Here is a 13,259-nt window from a genome sequence, read left to right on the forward strand (position 1 = left end):
TGTTCGATGTTTTGAATTTTCGATTGCTAGGGTTTGATATTAGAACAGTCAACATTTTGAATGTTCGGTGTTCTAATATAGACCCCGAGAATCATACCTCTCAACCTCTTAATGTAAGACGTCTAGCCAAAGCCAAATATAATTGGGGGCAGGGGCAAAGATTGGGACATACTGGGATCAATTCAATAGCTCTGCTTGACAGAGGTTCAGTAAATCGATCAATGGGGCGGTGTAAGCCGACACACCTTGGCTAGGCTTATACATGCCCTTGGGCAGATTGCATAGTACCTACCTATGAACCTATTACATTTATGGTTATGCACAACCTATTATTCTATCTACTGTCGAGGTTTGTAGGGTCACATTCATGTTATTTATGCCTGCAAAAGGAATGAACGTGGTACATTGAATGTAGTTCTACATATAGATGTATGTATGTGTGTATGCATATATACTTATAACGAACTCACTGACCTCCATGAGGTGGTCCAATTAGAACTGGGCTATCCTACCCTGACACGCCTGGATCCATAATTGTATACCCATGGTTCCTCCACCCCACTCGAGTTCAACATACATGCAAACCATCCATTATCCAGTTGCTATCACAGCCATAACATGCCTCCACACATTGCCCTCTCCCCAGTGTTAGGGACCCTACATGTATGTTGTCCCAACCCATGTATCATCAGGCTCTCCCACCATTTAGTCCTTGAACATACCTGCTCTTGTTTGTGTAATGGTCGGAAATCCAAACATCCTAGCAATTTTTGGGTAGTCCCACCAGGGACTACCCTGTAATTGTTTGTAAAGTAGACTTAGCAGATGGTTTCAGTAGCAATGATTTGCTCACCCCTGCCCAGCTTGATATGACATAAGATGACAGCACTAAATAATACAGGAGTTGCTGTTGTTTTCCTTCTCATTCTTTTTGTATGCTTTATTGTCACGATGTTCATTCTTCATATATATATATATATATATATATATATATATATATATATATATATATATATATATATATATATATGTGTGTGTGTGTGTGTGTGTATTATATCTGTACATATACATGCACATACATCTACATAATTATATACATTTCCTATGCTGTTGCATGACTGTGCTGGATGATATGTTTGTGATAACATCAGATTTATATATATCTGCCATGGCTTACTGGTAAATCACATTGGCTGTGATGTGCAGGATCCTGGGTTTGACCTTTGCAGAGGCCATTTATTTTGTTGCTGAGCAGAACATGGGCCAGTGGATACAGAGTGATTAAAGCACTTTTAAGCTGTTGTGACTGGGTGTGTGCGGGTTTGCGCGATGGTAAACTGTGCTAACCTCCAATTACAGTTTATTAAATTCAGTTAGCTTATACTATGCTTAATGTGTGAAGGCACTGCTTACACCCACGCAAACGCACTTAAACATGCTTACTAGTACTTATATGTGTTTACTACTGCTTATTTGTGTTTATACCTGCTTACTAGTGCCTTATTCGTTTTGACACTACCACTTTAATTAAATGAAATTAGTTAAACATTTAATGCTGTACTCCAGTTCAAATTTACATGTGATTATGTAAGTTATACAGCAAAAAGATGCAAAAATATGTTCATATACACATTCCACGTGCTGCAGTGGGACTCAAACCTTAAATGCCTGTTTGTTAGGCGGATGCTCTAACCACTACACTATTGAGGTTAACATTGATTACGCATGTTTTTTTTCCTACTTGGATGATTTTGATGTGTAAGCTACGCTAAGCAAAGGGCAGCGATGGGCAAACACACTGCGCTTCGCTTACACTTTCATAACGAAGGAATACAAATGTATAATAGGGACACGGGGAATTTAAATGTAATAGTTCTAGGGACAGGGTCTAAACATTCCATTACGTGCTTGTGTGTTTATTCCTTTGTTTTTATTTCAGTGTTCGTGGACCCTCTTGTATGCTTTGCATACATTTCAGTATTCACGGACACTGAATTAATTGCTTGCTATTAGAGGCATGCTCTAATAGTAAGCATTGTAGGTTGTGCAACTGTAGGGGCATGTTTAAGCCTCCTTGCCATGCTTAAATATGCCCCCTGCACTCGCACACATTTCCTGTGCACGTAGAGGGTGCAGCAGCGCCCCCTCATAAATATTCATATGGTGCTGCTGCACTATCTCTAAGGAGGATGCTCAGTGCAAGGCTAAAACCATCCGTGCGCTGAGCTTCATGAATTCCAGGGTCTATCTTTTCCTTGGATTGTTTAGTACATTTGTATAGAAAATTAAGTAAAGTTGAAAACACATTCCTTTTTTATTAATATATATAAATAAGCACTGTAATATAAAATCTCCATACGTTTATTGATTAACAAATAGTACATTTTCAGGCATGTTAATCATGTTGTTTAAAAATTGATATGAAAAACTAAAATGATTATGTGTGTGCATGGAATTATCAAAATTCCTAGCTTAGTAATAAAATGATTAACTAGGCTATCCTTTGTTCTTTATCTGGCCTAATTGTTTTAGATTTAGTTTGAGATTTAAGATAATAAGAGCTCTGCAGTAAATGTTTGATATATATCTAAACGGGATACCTTAATTTCACTGACAGACCATTTCATGAAACTCTTTTCACTGACAGACTATTTCACTGACAACTAGTACTTGCAGGAATTTAAGGCAAATAGCAGGGATTTGTCCCCTTCCCCAATGTAGTGCGACCCTGGAGTTAGTATATATAGTTAGGGGGTGTGAGGGGGGCAAAGCCCCCTACCTTCATTAATTCCCGGAAAACTATATGCATTAAGCTTTAAAATCCATCTCTGCTCTGCCTTTTCTGTTTTGTTCTTAATGTCACCCCCTCTTATTCCTTCCTCCAAGATTTCTAACACTATGAATTTAAAGTAATGTGTACTGCCTACCACTGCCACATGTTTTGCCAAACCATTTGTCTCTTTTTTATTCAAAATATCCCTGTAGTGTTCCTGTATGCGTTCTTTAAGCATACAATTAGTTTTTCCAACATAGTAAACATTGCAGGCTATACAGAATGCAAAGTATACTATGTTTTTAGTTCTGCAGTCTGCATAATGTTTAGCATGCAACTCAAAATGTAAAGTTGAATGTACAAAAGTAGTACAAGAATGTACATATTTACACACTGAACAGTTCCTGCACATATATGTCCCTTTCCTTTGAGATAGATCATAGGTTCATAGGTTCATAGGTTCATACTAGGCTATCTGCCCTAGGGCATTTATAAGCCTAGCCAGAGTGTGTTTGGCTTTCGCCACCCATTTTAAATTAATTTTGCTATGCCCTTTTTCGAGGTTAGTATACTGTGCCTCTGTCTAACAGTGACACAGAAGTGATACCTGGGGTAAGCCTACGATCTCCCGTCCACTCATCAAGATTCCTCTTGAAGAGAGTCAATGAGGGACTCTGCCTAACCTGGACTGGGATTTTATTCCAGAGTGAAGGGAGCCTCTGGATTATGAATCTGTCCCTCCAGCATGTCCTATTTATTTCAGTGCTGAGGTTCAAGTCTCTCGAGCGCATAGCTCAATGGGATTTGGATTTTCCGAGGTGCAGCATGTCCATTAATTCTGGGTTGGACATGGCTTTATACGTCAGGCACAGATCGCCTCTGAGCAGGCGGTATGCCACTGAGTAGAGCTGGAGTTTCTTTAACCGGTCAGCATATGGCATCTGTTTGAGCCCTTTGATCCTCTTGGTGAGGTACTTTTGGGGTCTTTCCAGTTGCTGCAGGTGTCTGGTAAGGTACATCCCAAAAGGGGCATTGTACTCAATTATGGGCCTGATGAGGGATGAGTAAAGAGGCACGATGACCTCTCTGATCTAGATGTGAATCCCTTCATGATTAGGTGGGCTATATAAAATGTTTTTCTAACCACTTTGGCCACGTGGTTGTCAAATGAGAGATTGCTATCAACTTGAGTCCCCAGGTCCCTAATTACTTCTTCTGTACTTAATGGATTACCACCTATGTGGTAATTTGTGGGCACTTTGTTTTTGCCAAAGGGGATGACTATACACTTTTTGGTGTTTAGCTTGAGGCCATGGCTCTGGCACCAGTTGTCTGTTTCTATGAGGCCCTTTTGGAGGATGCTTGTGTCGGCTGGAGAGTCGATTATGGCGCCCAGTTTGCAGTCATCTGGAACTTGGTCAGCCACAGTCCTTCTGTGTTGGCCTGTACCTCCGAGAAATATATACCTAACAAGAGAGGTCCCAGGACTGAGCCTTGTGGGACACCACTTGTAACTGGTTTGGAGTCTGACATGGCTCCAGCAATTCTAACCATGTGGGTTCTGTCCTTGAGCCAGTTTGCAACCCATCTAGTGACATAGGGATTTATATTTAAGCTGGTGAGCTTATCTATAATGCCCGAATGGGATATTGTATCGAAGGCTTTTGCGAGGTCCAGGTAGGCTGTGTGGGACCACCTTCCCCTCGTCAATGGCCTTGGTGACTGTTTCAAAGAAATCAACCAGGTTTAAGAGGCAGGATCTGCCCTTAACAAAGCCGAACTGGGTAGGATCCAGTGTCTGTAGGTCCCCAATATCTTTATTTATGAGGTCCATGATGATCCTTTCCATAGCTTTGCAGACCAAGCTAGTCAGGCTTATGGGGTGATAGTTTCCAGGATCCGTTGAGGCACCACCTTTGTGGAGAGGGACCACTGTTGCTGTACACCACTCATTGGGTACATATCCTGTAGTAAGACTGAGATTGAACAGTAGTTTTATGTTTGGGTTTAGCTCTTCTTGGAGTTCATGTAGGAAGCAGCCCGGGACACTGTCTGGTCCCATTGATGCTGTGTTTTTTGCTTTGGAGAGGGCGGCTCTTACCTGAGCATCTGAGATGTCGGGGGGCAGCACTCTGCTGGGATAGATATTTGCCCTTTTGGTGGGGGGGGGGTTTGCGCTGAATCTGTCAGCTAGGATGTTGGCAATGTCTGTGGGTTCGGTGTATTTTTTGTCATTTTGGACTAATTCTGAGCATATCTGGGAATTCCTACCCAGGTTCCTAACATAACTAAAGAAAGCTTTTTTTTCTTATTACTGTTATAACAGAGCTGGCATTTTAATGATCTCTTGTTCTTAAAGGTGAAGTGTGGTACATTTTCTACAAAACCTTCCAAATCCTTAGTTGTCTTTAAAATATTCCAATTTCTATTAAATACCTCACAAAAGGCACCAGTGTCACTGGTATATGTAATATGAAATCTAAGCTTACTTGTATTGTTGTTATGATTATCCGGTTCATCCCCTCTCTCAGAGAAAAAAGCCTTACCTCTGGTATTTCTTTCACTGGCCAACTCAGAGGCCTGTTTATCAAACATGCTAGTAGAATATCCTCTCTCTAGAAATTCAGCTCTGAGATTGTTCAGAGCGGGCTCAAGCAGTGAGTCATCATTATGCAGTCTCATTGATCTCAAGATTTGTCTTCTCACTACGTTATTTCTAACAAACTGTGGATGTATGCTATCCCTGTTTAACAGGGCATTTCTTCTGGTAGGTTTCCTATAGATGCTAGTTTGAATTCCCAATACATCAGATTTCTTTAACTTAATATCAAGGAAATCTATCTCTTCCCTGGAGATCTTACTGGTGAAATTCAAAAAGGTAGTATAGTACCCAAATATTCTATAAATAACTCAAGTTCTCTCTGTGTACCTCTCCACAGAAAAAAAACATGTCATCCACAAATCAAGTATACCAGATCAATTTATCCATAAGAAATTCATTAGACAAAAATGTATTAGACTCCCATTCTACTAGAGCCAGGTTGGCATAGCTATTGGCACAATATGCTTAAAGAATGCATACAGGAACACTACAGGGATATTTTGAATAAAAAAGAGACAAATGCCTTGGCAAAACATATGGCAGCGGTAGGCAGTACACATTACTTTAAATTCATAGTGTTAGAAATCTTGGAGGAAGGAATAAGAGGGGATGACATTAAGAACAAAACAGAAAAGGCAGAGCAGAGATGGATTTTAAAGCTTAATGCATATAGGTTTCTGGGAACTAATGAAGCCGTTTCTTTGTCAAACACTGTAGACATTTACCTCTGGTATCCCTCAGCACTATAGTGTCTGTGGTGCTTGTAATAACTGTTTAACTTGACTGTACAAGTCAGTATTCATCTAAGAGTTGTATACACATACCTGTGAAATATAAAACCTGTGTGTGCCTGAGTATTGTGTGTCTGCTTCCAGATGAATGGTTTATGTCTCATGCACACACACTGCACTTCCCATTGCACTACTCTGGCAAATCTGCTGATGTCATCACCTTGAAATACACCTTTGATGAAAAAGTAACCCTCTAAGCTCCATGGCACATGCTGTAACTGCATAATGCTATAGTGTGATGTACTAGTTAGGTAGGAGATCTAATCCCAGACATGGCAAGTGTGTGTGTGTGTGTGTGTGTGTGTGTGTGTGTGTGTGTGTGTAGGGATCAATGCTTTTGTGGCCATTCAGTCACTACAATACCCATTGCCCTACTTTGCCAAGCCTGCTGATGTCATTCACCTTGAAATACACCTTTGGTGAAAGAGTAGCCATATAAGCTCCATGGAGTGTACTATAGCTGTGTAATGCTATAGTGTGATGCACTAGTTAGGTATGAGTTATATTCCCAGATGTGGCAACAGTAGAACTTTGTGTGTGTTTGTCTATGTAGGGATAAATGCTTTTGAGGTCCTTCACACTCACTACAATTCCCATTGTCTTACTTTGGCAGGGCTGCTGATGTCATTCACTTTGAAATACACCTTTGGGGAAAGAGTAGCCCAGTAAGCTCTGTGGTCTGATGTACTAGTTAGGTAGGAGTTCTATTCCCAGACATGGCAATTGTAAAACTTTGTGTGTTTGTCTGTGGAAAAAGTAGCCCAGTAAGCTCCATGGTGCATCCTATAACTGCATAATGCTGTAGTGTGATGTACCACTTAGGTAGGAGTTCTATTCCCAAACATGGCAACAGTAGAACAAGTAGCCCAGTAATCTCTGTGGCACATGTTATAACTGCGTAATGCTGTAGGGTGATGTACTAGTTAAGTAGGAGTTTTATTCCCAGACATGGCAATTGTAAAACTTTGTGTTTGTGTAGGGATCAATGTTTTTGAGGCCATTCACACTCACTACAATTTCCATTGCCCTACTTTGACTTGGCTGCTGACGTCATTCACTTTGAAATACACCTTTGGAAAAGGAGTAACCCATTAAGCTCTGTGGCACATGCTCTAACTGCGTAATAGTGAAGTGCGATGTATTTGTTAGGTAGAAGTTCTATTTTCAGAAATGGCAACTGTAAAACTTTGTGTGTTTGTCTGTGTAGGGATCAATGCTTTTGAGGCCATTCACACTCACTACAATTTCCATTGCCCTTCTTTGGCAGGGATGCTAATGTCATTCACTTTGAAATACACCTTTGGGGAAAGAGTAGCCCAGTAAGCTCTGTGGTGTGATGTACTAGTTAGGTAGGAGTTCTATTCCCAGACATGGCAATTGTAAAACTTTGTGTGTTTGTGTAGGGATCAATGCATTTGAGGCCATTCACACTCACTACAATTTCCATTGCCCTTCTTTGGCATGGCTGCTGATGCCATTCACTTTGAAATACATATTCGGGGAAAGAGTAGCACAGTAAGCTCTGTGGCACATCCTACAACTGCTTAATGCTGTAGTGTGATGTACTGGGTAGGTAGGAGTTCTATTCCCAGACATGACAACTGTAAAACTTTATGTGTGTGTAGGGATCAATGCTTTTGTGGCCATTCACAGTCAATAGGCACTCCTAAAAATGGAGAACATCGATATCTGTGCAGTAACAGAGACCTGATCCAAGGCTCTAGACAGCACCCCTGCAATACCAGGTACAGCTCTCACCACACCTGTAGGCCACCAAACCAGGACCAAAACACTACAGGTGGAGGAGTGTCCATATTCACCAAGGATATTCGCACCACCAGGATACTTTCCCAACAGAATGCATCAGGTCTGCCCATAAGCTAATCACCATTAACATCCACATCTCCCCCCCACACCCCAGTAAGGAAACCTCCGTAACGCACATCTCCAAAGCCAACGTCATGCTACACATGTCAGACATGACTAATGTCATGACACCCAAGCAGACAGGAACTGAAAGGATGACTGCTGAATCCTACGCTAAAGCACTCTATGAGCACATCCACTCATGCATGAATAGTGCCATTCAATATAGAACCAAGACACTCCCCACCAAGAAAAATAAGCCAATGTGATGGCCCCCTGCCATAAACATACTGTACAACAAAAGGAAGAAACTGTCACATAAACAAGGGAATTTTCAGGATGCAAAATACTCCCTTACCAGCCTCAGTAAGAAGCTGAGATCCCTCATAACATCCTCCAAAGCTAGTTACAAACATAATATTGCCAAAGATCCCAAAGACAACTGCAAGCCATTCCATAGCTATGTCAGGAATCTAAATGGCAATGCTCAGATTTGCTCTGAGCTACAACAGGATGGTATTAAATATACTGCTCCCAAGGATACTGCCAATATCCTGGCAGATCAATTCAGTGCCAACTGTACCCCCTCCCACCCCCTAAAGGGCCCATCTCAAAACTGAAAGATTGCCAGATTCTGGTAATAGCAAAACAGGTAAAAAACACACTCTACAGAGCTAAGGAAATAGCATCCATGGGACCAGACAACATCCTGGGCTGTGTACTATATGAACTACAAAATGAAATGGCACCTCACCTACGTGCCATGTCTAATCATAGCCACACCCCAGGCTTTGTGCCCACTGTGTGGTGCACAGCTACAGTTATCCCAGTCCATAGGTTTATAGGTTGGTACTAGGCTATCAGCCCTAGGGCCGATACATGCCTAGCCATAACAATTCCCTGGCTATTTCTTCCCACACCATTTACTTCCTGGACCCCTGTCTAGAAGGGTGACTGATGTGATCCCCGGGATGAATTTCCTTTCTCCCATCCAATCATTCAATGTTTTTGAGGCCATTCACACTCACTACAATTTCCATTGCCCTACTTTGACTTGGCTGCTGATGTCATTCACTTTGAAATACACCTTTGGAAAAGGAGTAACCCATTAAACTCTGTGGCACATGCTCTAACTACGTAATAGTGAATTGCGATGTATTTGTTAGGTAGAAGTTCTATTTTCAGAAATGGCAACTGTAAAACTTTGTGTGTTTGTCTGTGTAGGGATCAATGCTTTTGAGGCCATTCACACTCACTACAATTTCCATTGCCCTTCTTTGGCAGGGATGCTAATGTCATTCACTTTGAAATACACCTTTGGGGAAAGAGTAGCCCAGTAAGCTCTGTGGTGTGATGTACTAGTTAGGTAGGAGTTCTATTCCCAGACATGGCAATTGTAAAACTTTGTGTGTTTGTGTAGGGATCAATGCGTTTGAGGCCATTCACACTCACTACAATTTCCACTGCCCTTCTTTGGCATGGCTGCTGATGTCATTCACTTTGAAATACATATTCGGGGAAAGAGTAGCACAGTAAGCTCTGTGGCACATCCTACAACTGCTTAATGCTGTAGTGTGATGTACTGGGTAGGTAGGAGTTCTATTCCCAGACATGACAACTGTAAAACTTTATGTGTGTGTAGGGATCAATGCTTTTGAGGCCATTCACAGTCACTAGGCACTCCTAAAAATGGAGAACATTGATATCTGTGCAGTAACAGAGACCTGATCCAAGGCTCTTGAGAGCACCCCTGCAATACCAGGTACAGCTCTCACCACACCTGTAGGCCACCAAACCAGGACCAAAACACTACAGGTGGAGGAGTGTCCATATTCACCAAGGATATTCACAACACCAGGATACTTTCCCAACAGAATGCATCAGGTCTGCCCATAAGCTAATCACCATTAACATCCACATCTCCCCCCACACCCCAGTAAGGAATCCTCCGTAACTCACATCTCCAAAGCCAACGTCATGCTACACATGTCAGACATGACTAATGTCATGACACCCAAGCAGACAGGAACTGAAAGGATGACTGCTGAATCCTACGCTAAAGCACTCTATGAGCACATCCACTCGTGCATGAATAGTGACATTCAATATAGAACCAAGACACTCCCCACCAAGAAAAAGAAGCCAATGTGATGGCCCCCTGCCATAAACATACTGTACAACAAAAGGAAGAAACTGTCACATAAACAAGGGAATTTTCAGGATGCAAAATACTCCCTTACCAGCCTCAGTAAGAAGCTGAGATCCCTCATAACATCCTCCAAAGCTAGTTACAAACATAATATAGCCAAAGATCCCAAAGACAACTGCAAGCCATTCCATAGCTATGTCAGGAATCTAAATGGTAATGCTCAGATCTGCTCTGAGCTACAACAGGATGGTATTAAATATACTGCTCCCAAGGATACTGCCAATATCCTGGCAGATCAATTCAGTGCCAACTGTACCCCCTCCCACCCCCTAAAGGGCCCATCTCAAAACTGAAAGATTGCCAGATTCTAGTAATAGCAAAACAGGTAAAAAACACACTCTCCAGAGCTAAGGAAATAGCATCCATGGAACCAGACAACATCCTGGGCTGTGTACTATATGAACTACAAAATGAAATGGCACCTCACCTACGTGCCATGTCTAATCATAGCCACACCCCAGGCTTTGTGCCCACTGTGTGGTGCACAGCTACAGTTATCCCAGTCCATAGGTTTATAGGTTGGTATTAGGCTATCAGCCCTAGGGCCGATACAAGCCTAGCCATAACAATTCCCTGGCTATTTCTTCCCACACCATTTACTTCCTGGACCCCTGTCTAGAAGGGTGACTGATGTGATCCCCGGGATGAATTTCCTTTCTCCCATCCAATCATCAAGGGGTGTTCCACCTTGGATCCTGAGAACTACAACCCCAGCAGTATGACGTGCCTGATCTGCAAGGCCATGGAATGTATTATCATGGAACTTATAAGCAAAGACATTGGCAACCTGCAAACACTGGACCCCTCCCAGGTTGGGTTTGTGAAGGGTCGATCATATCTCCTGAACCTGATTGACATCTTTGAATCAGTCCCCAGAGCTCTGGACGAGGGTAAGGCAGTTCACACAGCCTATCTGGACCTCACCAAGGCCTTCAACACCATCCCGTAGTCTGGAATCATAGATAAATGTACCAAGCTGGCCATTAATCCCTACATAACCCAATGGGCTACCAACTTCTGTACTGCAGAACCCGCACTATAAATGTAGGTGACACCAAATCCAGCCCCAGACAAGTGACAGTTGGAGTACCTCAGGGTTTAGTCCTGGGACCGCTCTTGTTTGGCATCTACTGCTCTGAAGTACAAGCCAATACTATGGGACTCTGGCTAACAAAGGTCGCAGATGACTGCACACTGGGAGCCAATATTGAATCCCCACAAGATGTGGATATTCTACAGAAGGGCCTTACAGAAAGAGATGCTTGGTGCCTGAGCCATAGCCTCAAGCTCAATGCCAAAAAATGTATAGTTATCCCCTTTGTGAAGGGACATGTACCTGTGAAGTACCACATAGGTATCAGTACACTAAACACCTAAGGTGTGATAAGAAACTTAGGGACACAGGTGGACAGTGGTCTCACCTTTGATAACCACATCACAACAGTCAGGAAATTCACCTATGTGGCACACCTCATCACTAAGGGCTTTACATCCAGGAAAAAGGAGGCCATTGTCACATTGTAGTCATCTCTCAGTAGACCCAGTACAGACTATAATGGCCCGTATGGTATGTACCTCACAAGATATCTGCAACAACTAGAAAGGCTGCAGACATACCTCACTAAAAGAATCACAGGCCTAAACCAGATGCCCTATGCTGACCTTCTGAAAATCATCCAGCTATACACTGTCACATATCGTGTACTCAGAGGTGATCTCTGCTTAACATACAATGCCATGTCAAACCCAGAGCTGTTGGACATGCTACACTTAAAGAAATCCAAATCCTTCACAGCCACACACTCCAGGGATCCAAACCTTGTCATCACAATGAACAATACATGGAGGGATGTGTTCCTGACCCAGAGACTCCCCAGACTCTGGAATAGACTGCCCATACATGTCAAGCAGAGTGCCTCTTTGGTCCTCTTCAAAAGGAACCTTGACAATTGGATGGGAGATAGGAAATTGACCCCAGGGATCATGTCAGTCACCCTGCTAGACAGGGGTCCAGGGAAGTAAATATTGTGAGAAGACATAGCCAGGGAATTGTCATGGCTAGGCATGTATAGGCCCTAGGGCCAATAGCTTAGTACCAACCTATGAACCTACGAACCTATGTCCTACACTTTCAATTGCCCAACCTTGGCAAGCCTGCTGATGTCATTCACTTTGAAATACACCTTTGGGGAAAGAGTAGCCCATTAAGCTCCGTGGCATGTCATATAACTGCATAATGCTGTAGTGTGATGTATTAGGTAGGTAGGAGTTCTATTTCCAGACATGGCAACTGTAAAACTTTGCATGTGTTTTTGTAGGGATCAATGCTTTTGAGGCCATTCACAGTCACTACAACTTCCAATGCCATACTTTGGAAGCTTGCTGATGTCATTCACTTTGAAATACACCTTTGGGGAAGAAATAGCCCAGTTATCTACATGGCGGATACTATGACTGCGTAATGCCATAGTGTGATGCACTAGTTAGGTAGGAGTTCTAATCCCAGACATGGCAACTGTGAGACTTGGTGTGTGTCTTTGTCATTAGTATCCTGTGTGGAGGTAGCTGTGAGTGTGTAATAACAGGACTCATTGTGGAGTGGGTTTTGCAAATTTCATATATGGTGTACCTATTATATGTCACAATGTCTGCCTTACAAGGATAACAGATTTCAAACAGCAGAGAGGCTGGGGTAGACTATCCATACCACTACAGAGACATCATGGCTTGAGGAACAATATAGGTAACCCTTATATTACCCAGAGAACACACTCCACACGTCTCATACACAAACACACTTGGCTAGGCAACAACCACTATGTTGGTAGTTCCCTGCATAGTGCCCACAGAGAGTGACCATGGTGTGATTGCAGTGAACTACAGAGGACATGGCGCCCTGTTCCATCCCTACAATAGGCAAATCATTGCATACAGTGCTCCTTTGCTATGTTCCCCACTGGACGCCTGCAACAACTGTAGAGTCAGCAAATGTAACCCACAAAGGACATACCATGTCTT

The sequence above is a fragment of the Protopterus annectens genome, chromosome 2.part1 (assembly GCF_019279795.1).
Source record: "Protopterus annectens isolate FY-2018-M chromosome 2.part1, PAN1.0, whole genome shotgun sequence".
Lineage (NCBI taxonomy): Eukaryota > Metazoa > Chordata > Ceratodontiformes > Protopteridae > Protopterus > Protopterus annectens.